The sequence below is a fragment of the Lagopus muta genome, chromosome 1 (genome assembly GCF_023343835.1).
Source record: "Lagopus muta isolate bLagMut1 chromosome 1, bLagMut1 primary, whole genome shotgun sequence".
Classification (NCBI taxonomy): domain Eukaryota; kingdom Metazoa; phylum Chordata; class Aves; order Galliformes; family Phasianidae; genus Lagopus; species Lagopus muta.
The window spans coordinates 111733938-111749988 of record NC_064433.1 but is presented as its reverse complement, the minus strand read 5'-3'; the positions used below and the strand labels follow the sequence as shown (position 1 = coordinate 111749988).

At 43.3% G+C, this 16051-nt stretch overlaps 1 pseudogene; it reads left to right on the top strand.

Moving 5' to 3' along the window:
• The window catches only part of LOC125696868 (zinc finger protein 622-like), a 121547-nt pseudogene extending 112117 nt beyond the window's left edge, over nt 1–9430 (top strand).
• The last annotated feature ends 6621 nt before the right edge of the window (nt 9431–16051 follow it).

The following is a 16051-nucleotide window of genomic DNA, read 5'->3' as shown; positions in this document are numbered from 1 at the left end:
GCTTTCATTGTTTCTGGTGCAAACCCTCTCAGGATAACAACACAAACAAAATGTTGCTGAGATTTTAACCACACCATCAAGTAAGAGTAGCATATTCCTTTGTCTGTGTTGGCATCTCTAAGAAGAGCTGCAGTGGTGCAGCTGCCATGTAACCAGTAGCTGACACATGAAGCTCATTTGTTCCTCCAAAAGTCCTTTTTCCTAACTGGCAGTATTGAAGAGAAACCACCTGGTTCCCTGTGTTCTTGACCATCTTGGTCATGTCCTCATACTTCATATGCTCCTAGTCTCCCCTGGCTGTATGCTGGCCTTGGTCACACTGGAGAGCAGCAAGTAGTAATAATTGGAGAGTGTGAGAAGCTTTATCAGTGTCTCCACAACATCCTGCATCCTAAGCTCCAGCAAGAAGAAAACATCCCTAGATAGTGAAACATATTGGTAGGTGGGGACCTCTGCTCCCTGCTAGTTACCCACTGCTAACACCCATAGCTTCTTCCCGGTTCTTCATTGTGCACAGACCCTTCTACAGACAAGGAGACCACCATGAAGCTGCAATTGGAATGGAAGAACACTTCTCACGTTTACCCTTCACACAGTATGAAGCAATCCCATGAACTCCGGCAGACAGCCTGGAAGTTTAGGAGTCTTGTTTCTTGTGTCCTCTAGCCACCAAAGAGAGATACTGGAGAAAACCAATGTCACTTCTTGCAGCTCTTGTATTTTGCATGCTAGCCTCCCCTCTGTTGTCTGCCTCATGCTGCATGGTTTGAGATCTCATCAAATCACAGTTGCAGTTGGCATAGTTGTAGCTCGAAATGCAACTTCAATACAAGGGAGAGCACCAGTCTCTCCTGTACTTGCTCTATATTCCTGGTTGCATTTGTTCGTTGCTCCATTTAGCGACGTGAAAGGTAGAAATAGAAATGCTTTGAACAAGTCCCAGGGGCTTGTGAACAGAAAGTGGAATATATCTGAGAAACAGAAGAGTGCCTGAGAAGAGTTATCAGTATGAGAGACCTCAAGCTGAGTGACTGAGAGTTGACATTCCTTCTATTTATTTATAAAATTTGTAACTGTGGAAATTAGCCTTAGAAGCTGTAGACCCATTACTGTTAGTTTTATCATCCTTCTAAGACATACCCTGAGGCATTCCTGGAGATTGAATCCTATTGTGCTTTGCAATAAGCCCATAATTGATTATGCTATGGAGCTTTAATATGGGTTGAGAAATAGAATCCAGAGTAAATACATTCAGAATTTTGCTAGCAGGCCAAATTTAAAGCTGGTTTTCTAAACCTACCAGGATTAGTTCTTCTCAGCTAATGATTTAATTTGAACCAGCCGCCCTAAGAGGTGCAGTGTGTGAGTAAGTCCAGGCTATCTGCTTGCTGGGCTTATTTAAAGAAGTTCATCCCCTCTACTTCACCTGCAAGTTTGTAAAGCTAAAATTAGGTTATAATATTGTTCATTATAAGCCACTGTAGGTCATGCCTGGCACTCCCCCCTGTAGTGCCATCAGACACAGATTTGCAGATTTGTTTCAGTTCTGAAAAAATAGGTGCATTACACTGTATCCTCCAAAAATGAGGGAGAACTGAGTTGGGTGGTAGCTTGTCTTTATATCTCCCAGCTTGAAGTATAGTCCATGTAGCGTCCTAGTCTTCATTAGGTATTTTTTTTCCCAATTCACTCATTTGTTTAAAATCTGTCCTTCCTAGAAGGAGGTTGTCCATTTTGCTCCTTCATACAGGGATGAGAATGATGTTGATCTTTTCTCATCCTTTCATTAGCAAAAATTGTCTTTTTTTTTTCTCTCAGTTACTAAGGACCGTATTACTTCCTTTGATATGCAGGTGGTGACTGTAACTAATTTCACAACGTAAAGTGGGCTAACTTGTAGGTCTACTAGAAATTGAAGCTTCTTAAACTACTTGCTATCCAGGAAGAATTTAAACAAGTAAACTCAAGAATTTTGTTACAAGCAAAAGAAATGTTGCTCAGAAGTGACAGAATTAGCACTGCTTTCTGACCGTTTTAAATCCTTCTTTTGTTTCTGGGCTTGAAATCTCAAAGGCAAAATTTGTTTGTGAGATTCAATCTTCAGAATTGGTTTAGGGTAGGGTTTTTTTGGTTCACAATATATATTTATTTGAAAATGCTCATGAAACATTGTTATTGTCTGTGCGGGGTCTTAAGGGAAAAAACAATTAGTTTCATATTTCCCAGGTGCAAAAGAACTCTCTCTCTCTTTTTCTTTCTTCCTCTCTTACTTTTTCTCATAAAAATTAAAAAACTGAGTATTTACCCCAAACCACCATACCACTGGGTCTGTTCCATTAAAAACTGATATACTATGCCTAACGTGCTAAGGATGTAAAATCTCCTTTTGCGTGTTCTCACCAAATTTATTATACTGCATTTTTGTATTCAATGACCAGATAAGGGGAAATAGTGCAAACTAAAGAGGGAAAGTGTCAAACTGGAGAGAGCTGCAATGAAAGAGCATCTTTATTTCAATGTTTGAGCTCTTCCTTACTCTGTGCCACTGTAAAAGGACATGTATTATCCTTGATCCATAATGTTTGCAGCTGCACAAAACTGGAAATGGGACAACAGATGTGTATGGGAAGACAAGGCACAGGAATACGTGAACAGAAAATCCTTAATATAAGCTTTTTTTGCAAGCATAGCAGCATCGTCTTTGAATCAAGTTTTGGATCAGATGGCAATTTAAATTTCAAGAACAAATGAATGCTGGGTAAATTGTTGTAAGAAAGACATGCTCCTCCTTATACCAGTCTCAGTTATACTATGGAAATCCATACCTGGTGTTACACAATAAACTTAAGCTTTAATGCCATCTTTTCTCACTTTTTAACTGCATTTTCATTGCCCCAGGAAGACTTTGCATGTAAACTGCCTAATTTTTGCTCTGGCCTTGGGAGGTTCTTAACTCTGCAGACAATAGCCCTCTGCAAAGCTCTGCTATACAAAAGATGTTTTTCCCATCAGAAAACAACACCTAGAGCTGTTTCAGACAGGAGGAGATGATATCATAATTTAAATTCAAGGTTTTCCTGAGGATTAAGAGGTTGCAATGAGGGGTTGGCTGCAGAGATTCTAGGAGAAAAGGTTGACTGGCTTGAACAAATGTAGATCAAAATGTAAAATCATTGCTGACATTGCTGTAATAACTCATACAGGAGTAAGAAACTATTGGTGGGCTGGTAGATGGTACTGCTCTTCCCTGTGTGAAGCTCTAACTCTCAGGACTCAGGAGCTGCATGCACACACATGCACGCTCACACACACACTGGGCTATATATGTGCAAGTATTTATGCTTGTATTTAAAATACGTAAATTTGGAGGGACAGTGAGCAGACTTTACTTCATGGTGTTTTATGAGCATCTCCAAAGAGCATAGAATCATAGAATCATTAAGGTTAGAGAAGACTTCAAAGATCATCTAGTCCAACTATCAACCTATCACCACCATGCCCACTAGTTGCGTCCCTCAGAGTTTTGATTCTTGCTCTCATTTGTTACCTGGCATATTCCCCCCGCTTCTGCCCGTGTTTTTTGTGAAGTGGGAAAACAGCATTCCTGACGAAAAAGTCTGTTTTGGAATGACATCTTTCCTACCTTGATATATCTCATTGTAATTCTTTGGTATATTTATGAGATCTTTATTAAGACAGGCCAGATTTATTTTCCATTTGTGTTAAATCGTTTGTGCCCTTTTAAAGGTGCACCATATCCTCAGCATTGGACTTCTGGTTGTCTGCCTGACAATGATGAAGTGTTCTGTTCTAACAAATACGGTAAAATGTTGTCCTGTTGCATTTTCTGTGCTATTTGTGAAATGTTAGTAATAAGGAGGGACAGACAGATATGGAATGAATTTGGTATGAACTTACCTTAATTTTGGTAAATTGCTTCAACAAGACTGAGCTGGTGGTGATCAGTGATTACTGGATTTAGCCAGTCACAGTCTCCCTTTCCAAAGGAGCTTCCCCATATCTAAACAATTGAATCGGGGTCATTGCCAAAGCACTCATTGCTAGTTTGCAAAGACTGCTCATGAAGCTCTGTTTTCTTATTTTGGTGTCTGGGTGACAGCTCTGATTCATCCAATAAAAGGGCTACTACCAGCTGTAATTCTAGTACGGTAACACCAAAAATTAGTTTCTAATTGGTATGCAGAGTCTGGAGCAAATTTGCTCCTGTTAAGTATGCTGGTCAGGTTCTTGGGCTTGTGCATTCTGGATAGCCTCTGGCTAGCCTGGGAATTGGATGCCTTGCCTGTATGCTGCAGCTTTTCCAAGGGAATTTGTCAGAGTAATTAACAAAAGCCTCTGTCTGCCTCTACAAGTAGTATGTGTGCCATTTCAAGCCTCTTGAGTGATGAAACATCACTCATCATAGAGGACAGCAGCTTCAGCAAAGTGGTCAGATCCTGGCTAGGCGTGTGGTCTGGGCTATGTCATGGTTGGGCTAGATAGTATTAATGGTCTTTTCCAACTTTAATGATTCTACGATTCTGTGTCATCCTGGATGGGAAAGATGATTACTACAGCCTAACTCTGCCCACACATGAGGTGCAATCCGGCCATGGCATGTGAGTTCTTGATGCATGGGCAGGGCCATATCCAAGCCCTGAACTTGCAACAACCAAACTATCATGAGCTGGTGATGTGAACCGAAATGTTGCTTGTGAATATTCCTCCTTTGGGAATAACAGGAAAGTTTCTGTTCCTAGAGAAGTTTCCTCTATGTCTTCCTCAGGAAAATGAGCCTTTGAGCTCAGTGACAAGGACAGCAGCAAAACGTGTCTGTGCAGTAGAGCCCCATGGCCTCTTAAAGTCCTCAAACTCTTGATGGATGGATCAGAGCTGACTTAAACAACAGAATGAGTGCTATTGATGTTTCTCTGCTATGTTGTTGTTTTTTTAAACCGTCCAAGTAACAAGGCTATTCTGAATCTTTTCTCCATGTTAATGAAAACAGCCTCAGGACTTTTTCTCACCCAGTTCCACACTTTGCCTTGTCATCAGATTAGAGAGCAGTACCAAGTGGAGAAGAAGCAGAAGAAATCTCACTGTGAAGAATGCAAAGGGAAGGTCACACAGGTTAGAAGATGTCTATCAAATCAACTCATTGTCATAGAGAGGGAGGGGAGGCACATTAATTTGGGAAAGCAGTAGATGCAATTTCCCACTCTGATAGAATGCTTTTTGTAGCATACACTCCATTAGTTTCAGGAAAATTTGTTTTGATTTGCAGCAGAGAAAGGAAGGAAAGAGTGGAGGCCATTGTATTTAAATCTCATCTGAACACAAACTGAGAAAAACTTTGCAGACCTTTGGACTCTGGTCCTTGATTTCCACTGATGTCACTCATTGTCAGGTATTTGTGGTCCTGCTAAAGCAGCCCATGCTTTTGCTTTGCCCATAACAATCTTAAATACATGCCTAAGGAGAAGTGTGATGGAAATGCCTTTGCTGTAGAAAGACTTGCAAAGAGGTATGTGAGCCCGAGAAACCAAGTGGTTCCACTGATGCTCACTGTAGCCAAGCAGGCGGATTTGGACTCACTGGAGAAGAAGAGGGAGATGAATGCATACATGAGATCTCTAACATGCCATGAGATGGGTTGTGTGGTGCCTTCAAGCAAGAATCAGTAATACTGTTTAGAGCTGTTAATAGCATTTCTTATTTTTCTCAAAAAAAACTAGCAAATACTGGCACTGAACAGATATTCATTTCAGTCTCAGATTTTGCCTTTTTATTTTCTACTTTGTGGAAATGCACCAAAAGAGACTGCTTGGCCAGCTGAGAAGATAGAGACATGCATACCCAGACAACTTTCCCTGGGCCCATATCATGCACTCTGTGCCATTCATGATGCAAGTGAAAAAAGTCAGATCTATCCTGCCTTCTCAGCTCTTGTGTCCCAACTATGGAGAACAGCAGCAAAAGGGGGGGGGGGGGGGGTTCATCCAAGATACTGGCCCAAATTCACCTTCTATAGATGTCAGTCTGGTGGAGAGTTAATACCAGCTTGTGATTACTTAGGCTATAGTATTTATGGCAAAGTGACACATGAAGCAATGCTTGGCAGCTCCTGCTTTATCAATAAGAAAACTGAGATCCTTAAAGGCTCTATAGCTAAGCTGCAGATTCATCATTTGCATTCCAATTATCTATGGAGAGCTGAGGTGTGTAGGTGACGCACTAAAGAAGACACCTCGTGTCTTACCACGTTGAAGTCTGGGAGCTGCTTAAGCTGACTTTGCAGACTGTAAGAATGTGATTGAATAATCTGGTTGGAGGGCAAATTTGAAAATTAAGCAGGGTCTTGAGGAAGTGGACCCTATGGAAACCATTCCAACCAACAAATACCATCAGAGGACTTCTGCATTGTTTGTACGAGGAGGATAATGTTTGCTTAAACCGGCTGTTGTCCTTGAACAGCAAGGCAACAGAAACTAATTCAAAGAAGCTGAACCAAATAGAGGTGTGATAAACTATTTGGAGTCTGAAATTCAAGTTGTGTGATACAGATGTCATAGAATACATCACATCACATGGGTGATGTCTGTTTATTACTGGAGCAGTGTACTTTCTAGAAGATAATTTCCATTGTGGAAAGGGTTTTTTTTGCTTATTGAGAACTCACTGGTGGAAATAAAGTATGTTAAAAATGAGCAGAAGTGGCAGATTCCTGTTCTAGCATTTGTAACTTCCATTTTACTCAAATTACTAGCAAAGTTTTGAGGTCCCTTGTACTGACTGTGTTGAAATAATTAATGATGGTTTCTTCCTGGATTCAGTTCCTTTAATTTAAAAGGACCAAAAGGCAGCCTGCCTGTTCCCAAGGGGTGTCACACACAGCCATAGAATCATGGAATCACAGAATGTTTTGGGTTGGAAGGGACCTCAAAGCCCACCCACCCCAACCCCTGCCATGGGCAGGGCTGCCCCCCACCAGCTCAGGCTGCCCAGGGCCCCATCCAACCTGGCCTTGAGCCTCCAGGGATGGGGCACCACAGCTTCTCTGGGCAGCTGTGCCAGCGCCTCACTGTCCTATCTGTAAAAAAAAACCCTAACATCTAATTTAAATTTCTCCTATTTTAAAGCCATCAGTAGCTCTTTTCTCAAACTTTCAAGCCTTTTTTGGATCCCATATGCCCATTCTCTCTGACATTTCCCATCATTCCACTCTCCAAAATTCTGTATCTATTTGAGGTTTTATTTCTGCTTCTTTTTTTCTTTTTCTTTGTGTTCATTGCATTTTTGTATGCATTGACACAGAGCCCTCTATTAAGGCTATGCCTAGCAAACGTCTTTCTATACTGTGCACATTCTTCAGGAGCTTCACATGTCTTCATGTGAACCTTGATATGAACACATGTTTTGGCTGGATGGTGCTATTGCTTCAGTGAGCTGTTTTCATGGAAGAGCTTATAGCTTCTCACAATTATTTTCAAAGAAGAGTGGATATTTCACCCAAATATATTTAGTCCACTGTGAATATGCCTTCTGATGCTTCAGCTAGAGAGTTAAAAATGCAGACTGTTATTCCCTGAAAGTACAGTGTTTGGGGCACTGCAGGTATTTAGGTGCTATTTGTACAACTGCATAATAACAAACAGTAGCATTGTACAAAATGTTCTTCAGGGAGGACACCAGAACCCACAACCCCCACAAAGGAGAAAGCATTTGTTTCTAGTAACTTTTGCCTGGCCTCCCTGAGCCTGAATTCAGAAGGCAGATGGAACAACGTCAGAAATTCCCTACAGAGAACATCTTATGTGAGGAAGGGCAAAATAATAAAGATGCAGTGTGAGAAGCTTCGTAGCAGCAGCCCTCACTTCCACTCACACAACCCCGAGGGCTGTCCCCCTCCGCAGAATTTCATTGCATCTTCTCCTTGTTCTTTCAGAGCAGATCGTTAGCAATACCACTCTGCTTTTGCATGGCTGTGCGTCATGGAGCTACCGTGAGCATTTTCCAGGATTAACTTGGCTCTGCTCCTCAATTGGTTTCAACGTGTTTAGCAAGCCTTTTTTTAGTCAGCATGGAGAAGTTAATGCTCTTAGTTCTCAAGCTTTTTACAAGTGCATGAAGCCAGATCATCCCCTCTCAGTTTTGCCACAGAAGAGATATAGCTAGCATAAAGTACCCGAAGTCAGTTTGAAGTCTCTTGGAGGAAAGAGACCGGAGCTTAGGAGATCTCAGCCTCCAGCTTTCTCATCACCTCAGGACTCTTCCATGTACTGCAAACTGCAAAGCAAGGCCTGGGAAGATGTTGATGAAAGGCTCTCTCAAACCCAGAGAACTGCACAGAAGAGCCCCATTCCCAGGAAAACTATTGGGAAATACCTCCAGACAGAAAACTCTTGATTCACAGTGAGACAAATTCACAGTGATGACTGTATCAGATTCTGGCTGACCTGGAGAATGCATCTTCCCATTCCCAGGGAAAGAGGATGGAGGCCAAAGCCTAAGAGACTGGCTCTGTGCATAAAGTCCCCAGCTTCTGGTCCTTTGGGTAAGGCTGGTTTCTTGCTTGGATAGCGTTGGTGAGATTATTGTTAAATATATTTTATTTCTGAAAGAACTGTAAGAAGACTGGCACTGCTACAACCTGAAGCGCAAGGTTGCCGACATGCCTCCTGTCACCGCTGAGAACTTCCAGGAGAGAATCTTAGCACAAAGGGCTGTGGCTGAGGAGCGGGACAAAGTCACTGCCACCTACTGCATGGTTTGCAGCAAGAGATTCTCCACCTTCAACACCTATGAGAATCACTTGAAGTCCAAGAAGCACCTGGATCTGGAGAAGAAAGCTGTTCAAGTCATCAGCAAGAAGGTGAAAATATTAAATGAGAAGAACCTGGAAAAGGGGCTCACTGTGGAGAGTGTAGACAAAGATGAAATGAATGCAACTATACAGCAAGCCATTAGAGCTCAGCCATCCTCATCTCCAAAGAAGGCGCCCTTACCTCCTAACCATGCAAGCAGCTCTCCAGTTCCTGTGGAAAGCGCCAGTCCATTGCAGAGTAAAGAATGAACCGAGAAGCCTCCGCGGCTACAATGGTTTGAACTACAAGCAAAGAAGCTGGCAAAACAGGAAGCAGAGGAAGAAGAGGATTCAGAAGAAGTCTGGGAAGACATGGATTCTGATGAAGACTTCAGCTCTGAAGAAGAGATGGAAGGCATGGGAGAAGAGGAGGAGAAGCAAGCAGAAGCTGAAAGCACTTGTGCCATTGGGGCCATACTGGTCACAGACTGCTTGTTCTGTTCCCACCATTCTAGAACTCTCACGAAGAATGTGGCCCATATGACAAAAGTTCACAGTTTCTTCATTCCAGACATAGAGTACCTTGTGGATCTCAGAGGACTAAAAAATTGTATTGATATAAAATAATTTATTATTTTGGGGGTGTTGGTTGATGCTTGGCTGAACATGAGCCAAAAGTGTGCCCAGGTGGCCAAGAGGGCCACCGGCATCTTGGCCTGCATTAGAAATGGTGTGGCCAGCAGGAGCAGGGAGGTGATCATCCCCCTCTACTGAGCACTGGTGAGGCCGCACCTCGAGTACTGTGTTCAGTTTTGAGCCCCTCACTACAGGAAAGATGTTGAGGTCCTGGAGCGTGTCCAGAGAAGGGCAACAAAACTGGTGAGGGGTCTGGAGCACAAGTCTTATGAGGAGTGGCTGAGGGTGCTGGGATTGTTCAGTCTGGAGAAGAGGAGGCTCAGGGGAGACCTCATTGCACTCTACAACTTCCTGAAGGGAGGTTGTGGTGAAGAGGGATTTGGCCTCTTCTCCCAGGCAACAAGCAGGACAAGGGGTAACGGCCACAAGTTGTACCAGAGGAGGTTTAGATTAGACATAAGGAAGAACTTTTTCTCTCAGAGAGTGGTCAGGCACTGGAATGGCTGCCCAGGGAGGTGGTGGAGTTGCCGTCCCTGGCAGTGTTCAAGAGGCGCCTGGATGACATGCTGTGTGACATGATTTAGTGCAAGTGGTGATGAGGAGACAACTGGACTAGATGATCTTGTAGGTCGTTTCCAACCTTGTGATTCTATGATTCTATGAAGACATTCAGGATGCGTTTTGATAAGCACAGCTCAAACATCCTGCAGTATTGCCTTGAAAAGCTCACAGTGTAAAGGAGTTTCATGAGGTAAATAGAGGTGTTTGGGGATTTTGGGGGGGAATGTGCTTCCAGGCTCTTGAGTTATGAAAAGGAGTGTGTGTCCTCCAACAGGAGAAAGAAACAAAACACATGCAGGAGAAAAAATATTTGTTCCCAAAGGTATACACTCACTGCTAATCAGGATTAATCCTGAACCAAATAACTCAAATACTTCTGCAAGATGGGAAAATCACACTGGGCCGTAGTCAGTCAACTGTAGAGATAATTCTCTAATGGAAACTTGGACATCATGTAGTTTTGACTGGCACAACACACGTGTGTTTAGAGGACACATGTGGATGGTTCTCTCTTTCCTCCTCTTTACCTCCTTTTAGACAAAAAATAAAATTGATGGTTAGTTTAAGACCTAACTAATGTCCAGTTACATAACCTTGTTAAGCACTTGACAAAGCTGTGGAAAACAGCTTCTCCTTGCAGATTTCGGTTGACTCAGAGATTCTGTGTTTGTTATATCAGTACCACACAGCAGCTATGGAAGAACAAATCAAAACTCACTGAGCTTGGCCTGCTGGATGGTCCACCTGGCTTACCAGCACAGGGACATCAGGGCTGTGCTTCTGCGAGCATTGGGCAGTTTGCTATCCCCAGCGGAGGGCTGGAGTCATATGAATGGCTGAACTTATGTATGGCACCAATCAAACAGGACAGAGCTTCCTAGACCCAAACTTTGTCAGAAAAATATCTGCTGAAACCATTTGCTATTCATGAGTTTTCCGTATCTGACTCGGAGATATTTTTGAAATATTTTCCTACTTAATCACTTCTGTGGTCTATGGTTTTGGTGGTTGTGTCTCTTGATATCTAAGTGTAGGTCTATCTTCCCCGTCATCCCAACGGCAAGAGCGAGTGAACCGAGAAACCCGAGAGCTTGAAGAATTCAGCTGGTTGCACTGAAGTCTGAATGTTTTGGCACAGTGGGGCAAAAAGATTTGTTGGGAGCTTTGTAACTGCAGGATGATTCCAGGCTGTAGGTTGTCAGAATGCACCAAATTCCAGCACGCCCCTATTGAGGCACTGCTGGTCACATCAGTGCACGAGAGGGACCCGGCAGCATGAAAGGTGACAGCACTGGAACCAGCAGCCTGCAGGCTTCTTTGGTCCCAGAATCACAAAGTGGGAAAGGATCATCAAATCCAGCTCCAGGCTCCACACAGGACCACTGAAAATCAAACCCTACGTCTGAGAGCACGGTCCAGACTCTCCCAGAACTCTGGCACTCGGGGCCATATCCACCACCCTCTGGTGCAGACCATTTTCCTAATGCCCTTTTCTGGCAGTGGATTAAGTGGTGCCTCACATGGAAAGGGAACATGCCTAGAGTTTGCTTACACAAGGAGAAATGGGAATGTGCACGTGGAGGAGGAGTGTTCTCTCCTGATTTTTTCTGTGGACTCCTTGATGGAAAACAATTCACTGACATGAAAATGGATGGCTTCTCTTGCTGTTTTAGCCTATGGCATCATGCAGCTGGAACCTGCATTCAGGGAAACAGCAGATTTTTACCCAAAGCAATCTACATCTGGATTTCCTCCCATTTTCATTTTAATTTGGAGACTGGAATCGAACCAATGACATGCATGAAAAATAATAAGTTCATCATTATTATTTCAAGATATTTTGTTTTCATTAGAAAGCAGCAAGCAGCAGGGGCCAAGGAATTCTGCCTCTCATTCCTCCCCTCTCTGAGCCATTTCACACGGCATGGTGCTCAAGGTCTTCCCTGGCAAAAGCCCAGCACGCATTTCCACTGTTTTTGTGTGACTACAACTGTGTTCTTTCAGTCAGATTTTTTGTTTTGACAGAGTTTCTGAGTTGGATTTCCCCTTTACTCTTAGTGGATTTAAAAATTAATGTAGCTTACATGTGGATCATTCATCCAAGCAGCCTATTGCAAAGAATTTAAAAAAAAAAAAAAAAAAAAACAACCACTTTAGGCATTTAGTTCTTTCTAAATCTCCTGCATTTTTGAGAAGGAAAGGAATGGAAACTTTGCAGTAGATCAGTTTATTGTTTGCTCTCCCCCTGCATTCTGCAGTATTTGCATATATAGTGGCATGCTTGCCATGTATCTCTAGCTAGAAAGCACTGTGAATTGTGCATGCAGGGTACTTTTTATCAGCAGGCAGTGGTTATGTGTCCAGGCAGGTGCCTCTGCTTGGCCCTGCTGCACCAATGTATTTCTGGAGGGTTTTGTTTCCCTGGATTTAGATGAGCGGAGCTGCATATTTGAATCCACCCCGCTGTCTCCTCACTGAAAAGGCTCTGAGATGGATTTGTGAGTCTCAAATCAGTCCCTGGGGCATCTTAGTCCACGCTGTAAAACCACCGTATGTAAATTGTCGCAGTTAAATAAGTTGCTGGGAGAGAGGGAGACCGGGAATTGGAGGAGGCCCGGTGCCTCGCTGCTCTCCCAGCTCAGAGGTCACTGCGGCAGCAGGGAGGAGACCGTATGGCTGCCATATGTGCCGAGCACAGCAGATGGGGAAGTCATCTCAGCTCCCCTTTTTCTGCAGAAAAAAAACAGAAATCAGAAATGGGACGTAAAAAAAAAGCAGGCTCCTTTCTGTTCAGCTGCAGGATTGGGGCGGAACAGGAGAGCAGGTCCACTCTCAGAGGATTTCTGGGGTAATTCATGAGCTGATGTCAAAGGGTTTTCATCTCTTTGGGGAAGTCCGCTGAGAATTTATTGCTGAGCCATTAACTGATTTTTAAACTACTGGAGAGTAATGTAAATAAGTGGGATCTCTGCTTGTCACACAGCCACTATTAGGTCAAAATGCACACGTGGGAATCGCTGCTTCAAGTAGGGGGTAACACTTCACACACAGCTACACAGCGGATGGAGACCCCTGCATGGCTCCTTTATCCAGAGCCCAGATTTTGGCTCTCCCTTCTGAGAGCTGAACAAGGACTTGTGGGAGAAGAAAATGCCCCTATTCCCCATTGCTAATGGACACTTGCAGATCTTTGCCCTTCCACCCACACCAAGGGCGAGTGACATGGTACCACGATGCTTAAGGGCAGCAGGCATGCTCCTTGCAATCCAGCTGGTGCTCCTAGTTTCCCTAGTGCTGCACCCACAAAAACACTCCTTCTGCCAAAGCCCAGGGATTTTTCCCCAATCCTACATTAGCAGTGGGAAGTAGAAATGGCCATTTGCGATGGCAGCAACAGTCAAATACAGTGGGGTTTAATGAGTTTTAGCTTCTGGCTTTTAGTTTCATTAAAACCTTAAGCCTTTCAACAGAACTATTTACTCCCTGTACAAACATAGAAGAAAAAAAATAAAACAACAGCAGATGTAACGGTGGTATCACTTTAGGAAAATGTATCTTCAGCAATGAGGGTTGATTTGTCCAGCACAAGTGGTTGGTTGTTTGCTTTTTGCCCTTCATGGAGGAAAAAAAACCAACTTTCCTGCTCCAAAATAGATAATCATGCATGAAACCCAGACATGTTAAATATCACAAGCAAGGACTGATGTGCCCAGGTGCCTGAAGTCCAAAGGAAAGAGTCACATTAATGTCAATGTGCTTTGGATCATTAGCTCTTAAGCCTCTAATGATGTTCCCTAATGACCTTACTGCTCTTCCTCCTCCATCCCTGTAACCTTCAGGAGCCATGCTAACATTTCAGGCGTTTTCTTTAAGAGAACCTTTGAAAAAAGCATGCGAGTATCCCAGTAAAATATAAGAGACATTACCCGTTGGGAGCCTGGAATGTAATTTATAGGAGGTTGTATCCACAATATTCATTATGTGAAGGCTCAAGTTCTTATTCATTTTTTATTTCATTCATTTATTCTGCTACAGGGACGAGAATAAAAAAGAACACCTGTCCCAAGATTAAGACAACTTGCCATCAATTTCAAACTGCAATATAGATGCTGGTTAAAAAAAACAGCCCCTTGCACACACTCTGCCATATACCACCCAGCAGTCAGCGCTTCTCCTGGCCAGAGCCAGAGCTGGGGCAGAGCAGCATCAAGGTGCTGCCTTCAGCCTTCTCTGGGTGAGACCTGGAATCCACATACTTTGTGCCCATAGAAAGCTCCCTTCTCTGCAATGTTAAGCCCAGCTTTGCTTCGAGTCCATTAGTTCATCTCCCAGTGCCCTCTTGATGTCTGGAGGAGCAGGCACTGGGTGACCCCTGCAGCTGCTCTCCCTCCATGGGGACCACAAAGACTTCTACCTTGTCAGCACAGCGTAGGCTTAAAACACATGCTTTGTACATAGATTCTTGAGCACTGCAAGGAAATTTGTTTCTATTTCCCTCCTAAAACAAGGGCACCACGAACATTGAGATCTTGAACGGTCCTATGTGGAACCAGAAGTTGGACTCAATGATCCTTGTGAGTCCCTTCCTACTTAGGATGTTCTGTGATTCTGTTATTCCATCATGTAGGTCTGTCATGCTGCCTGTTCTTTCTCAGACCCACGGAACCACAGTCTCAGTCTGGATCTGGCAGAACACATGCAGCACAGCACAGCCAAACCAGGCCAATAGAGGACTTACATTGTTATCCAGAAAAAGACCTAAGAAAATTCTCAAGAGGACAAAACCTTGGAGGAAACCACCAGTAAGTGAGTCAGCAGGAAACATTTTGCTGACTGTCCATCTGCTGATGCAGCATCCTCTGCGCAACCCAATCACTTTTCCATCACCTTGGGGAGGAGGCATCGAGGCACCTGGAAGGAGGCAGGCACCCAGCCTCAGCCTCTGCTCCCTGCCATAGAGGTATCCTCAATGCGTGGGATGAATTGCCCCCTAGAGGTGCTTTTCTCTCGCTCTGCTTAGAGTGCTGGAAGCTTGGGCAATCAGGCTGCACTTGGGCCTTTAAGTAGGCAATATTCACACAGTTGATTCCTCCCTTAATCTCCATAAACTCAGTCTGCAAAATGTCTGGGAATTCAGCCTCTTGTGATCGTTTGTCCCCCCTCCCTGAGGTCTTGGTTGGGCACTGCAGGAATCTTTGTGCAATCAATATTAACTTCATTAAACTAATATTAAATTATTAGAAGTACAGACAAACTGGCCCTGGTTCTGAATATGCGAACACCGCGAAAACAAATCGAAACAATAGAAGAGATCTTTGCAGTAACGAAACTTCAAAGCTGAAGTTGTAATCACACAGAAGCTAGGGAATGCAAATGTGTGGTAATCAGAATGTTGTAGCTCATCCATCCAAATGTTAATAGTATTTTCTCACCATATATTACATTAGCATTAATGGCTTAAGTTCAAATTCTGCACTGTTTTCTACAATTATGACTCATTTTCAGCTAAGGGGACAATCCATGGTAATCAGCATTGCAGGAGCAGGATTTTTAAAGGCTTATGTGAGCATGCTGTGTGTGCGATTCTCCTCATAATACATTATGAAGCCCTTGGCCAAGGCCAACAAAATGTAAAAGCATGCTAGAAGTTGCCCAGTAACTCAGTAAAGAAAAAAGAACTGCCTCTGGAGAGGATGCCACGTGCAGAATGAGCTCAGCCATAATAAGGCATTGGAGAACTCACATCTTCCTAAAGCAAAGCAGAAATAATGCTCACCTCTCAGGGCCCAAAACCACCTGAACCTGACACACGTCTCCATGCCAGTGTTGTGAAAATACAACAAAAAAATATTGTGGGTTGCCACTCTGGGGATTGTTTGGACAGACTAAGTTAGAAAAGGAGTACAGAATAAATGTATGAATTATTATGTATCACAGCTACAGTCATTAGTAAGGTGCTATAAGCCACAGGGTGTTGTCTTTTTTTTATTAGAAATAGCCCTAGAAATAAAGTTTACTGCTACCTAGATAAAACCAAGGCTGTCTAATCTG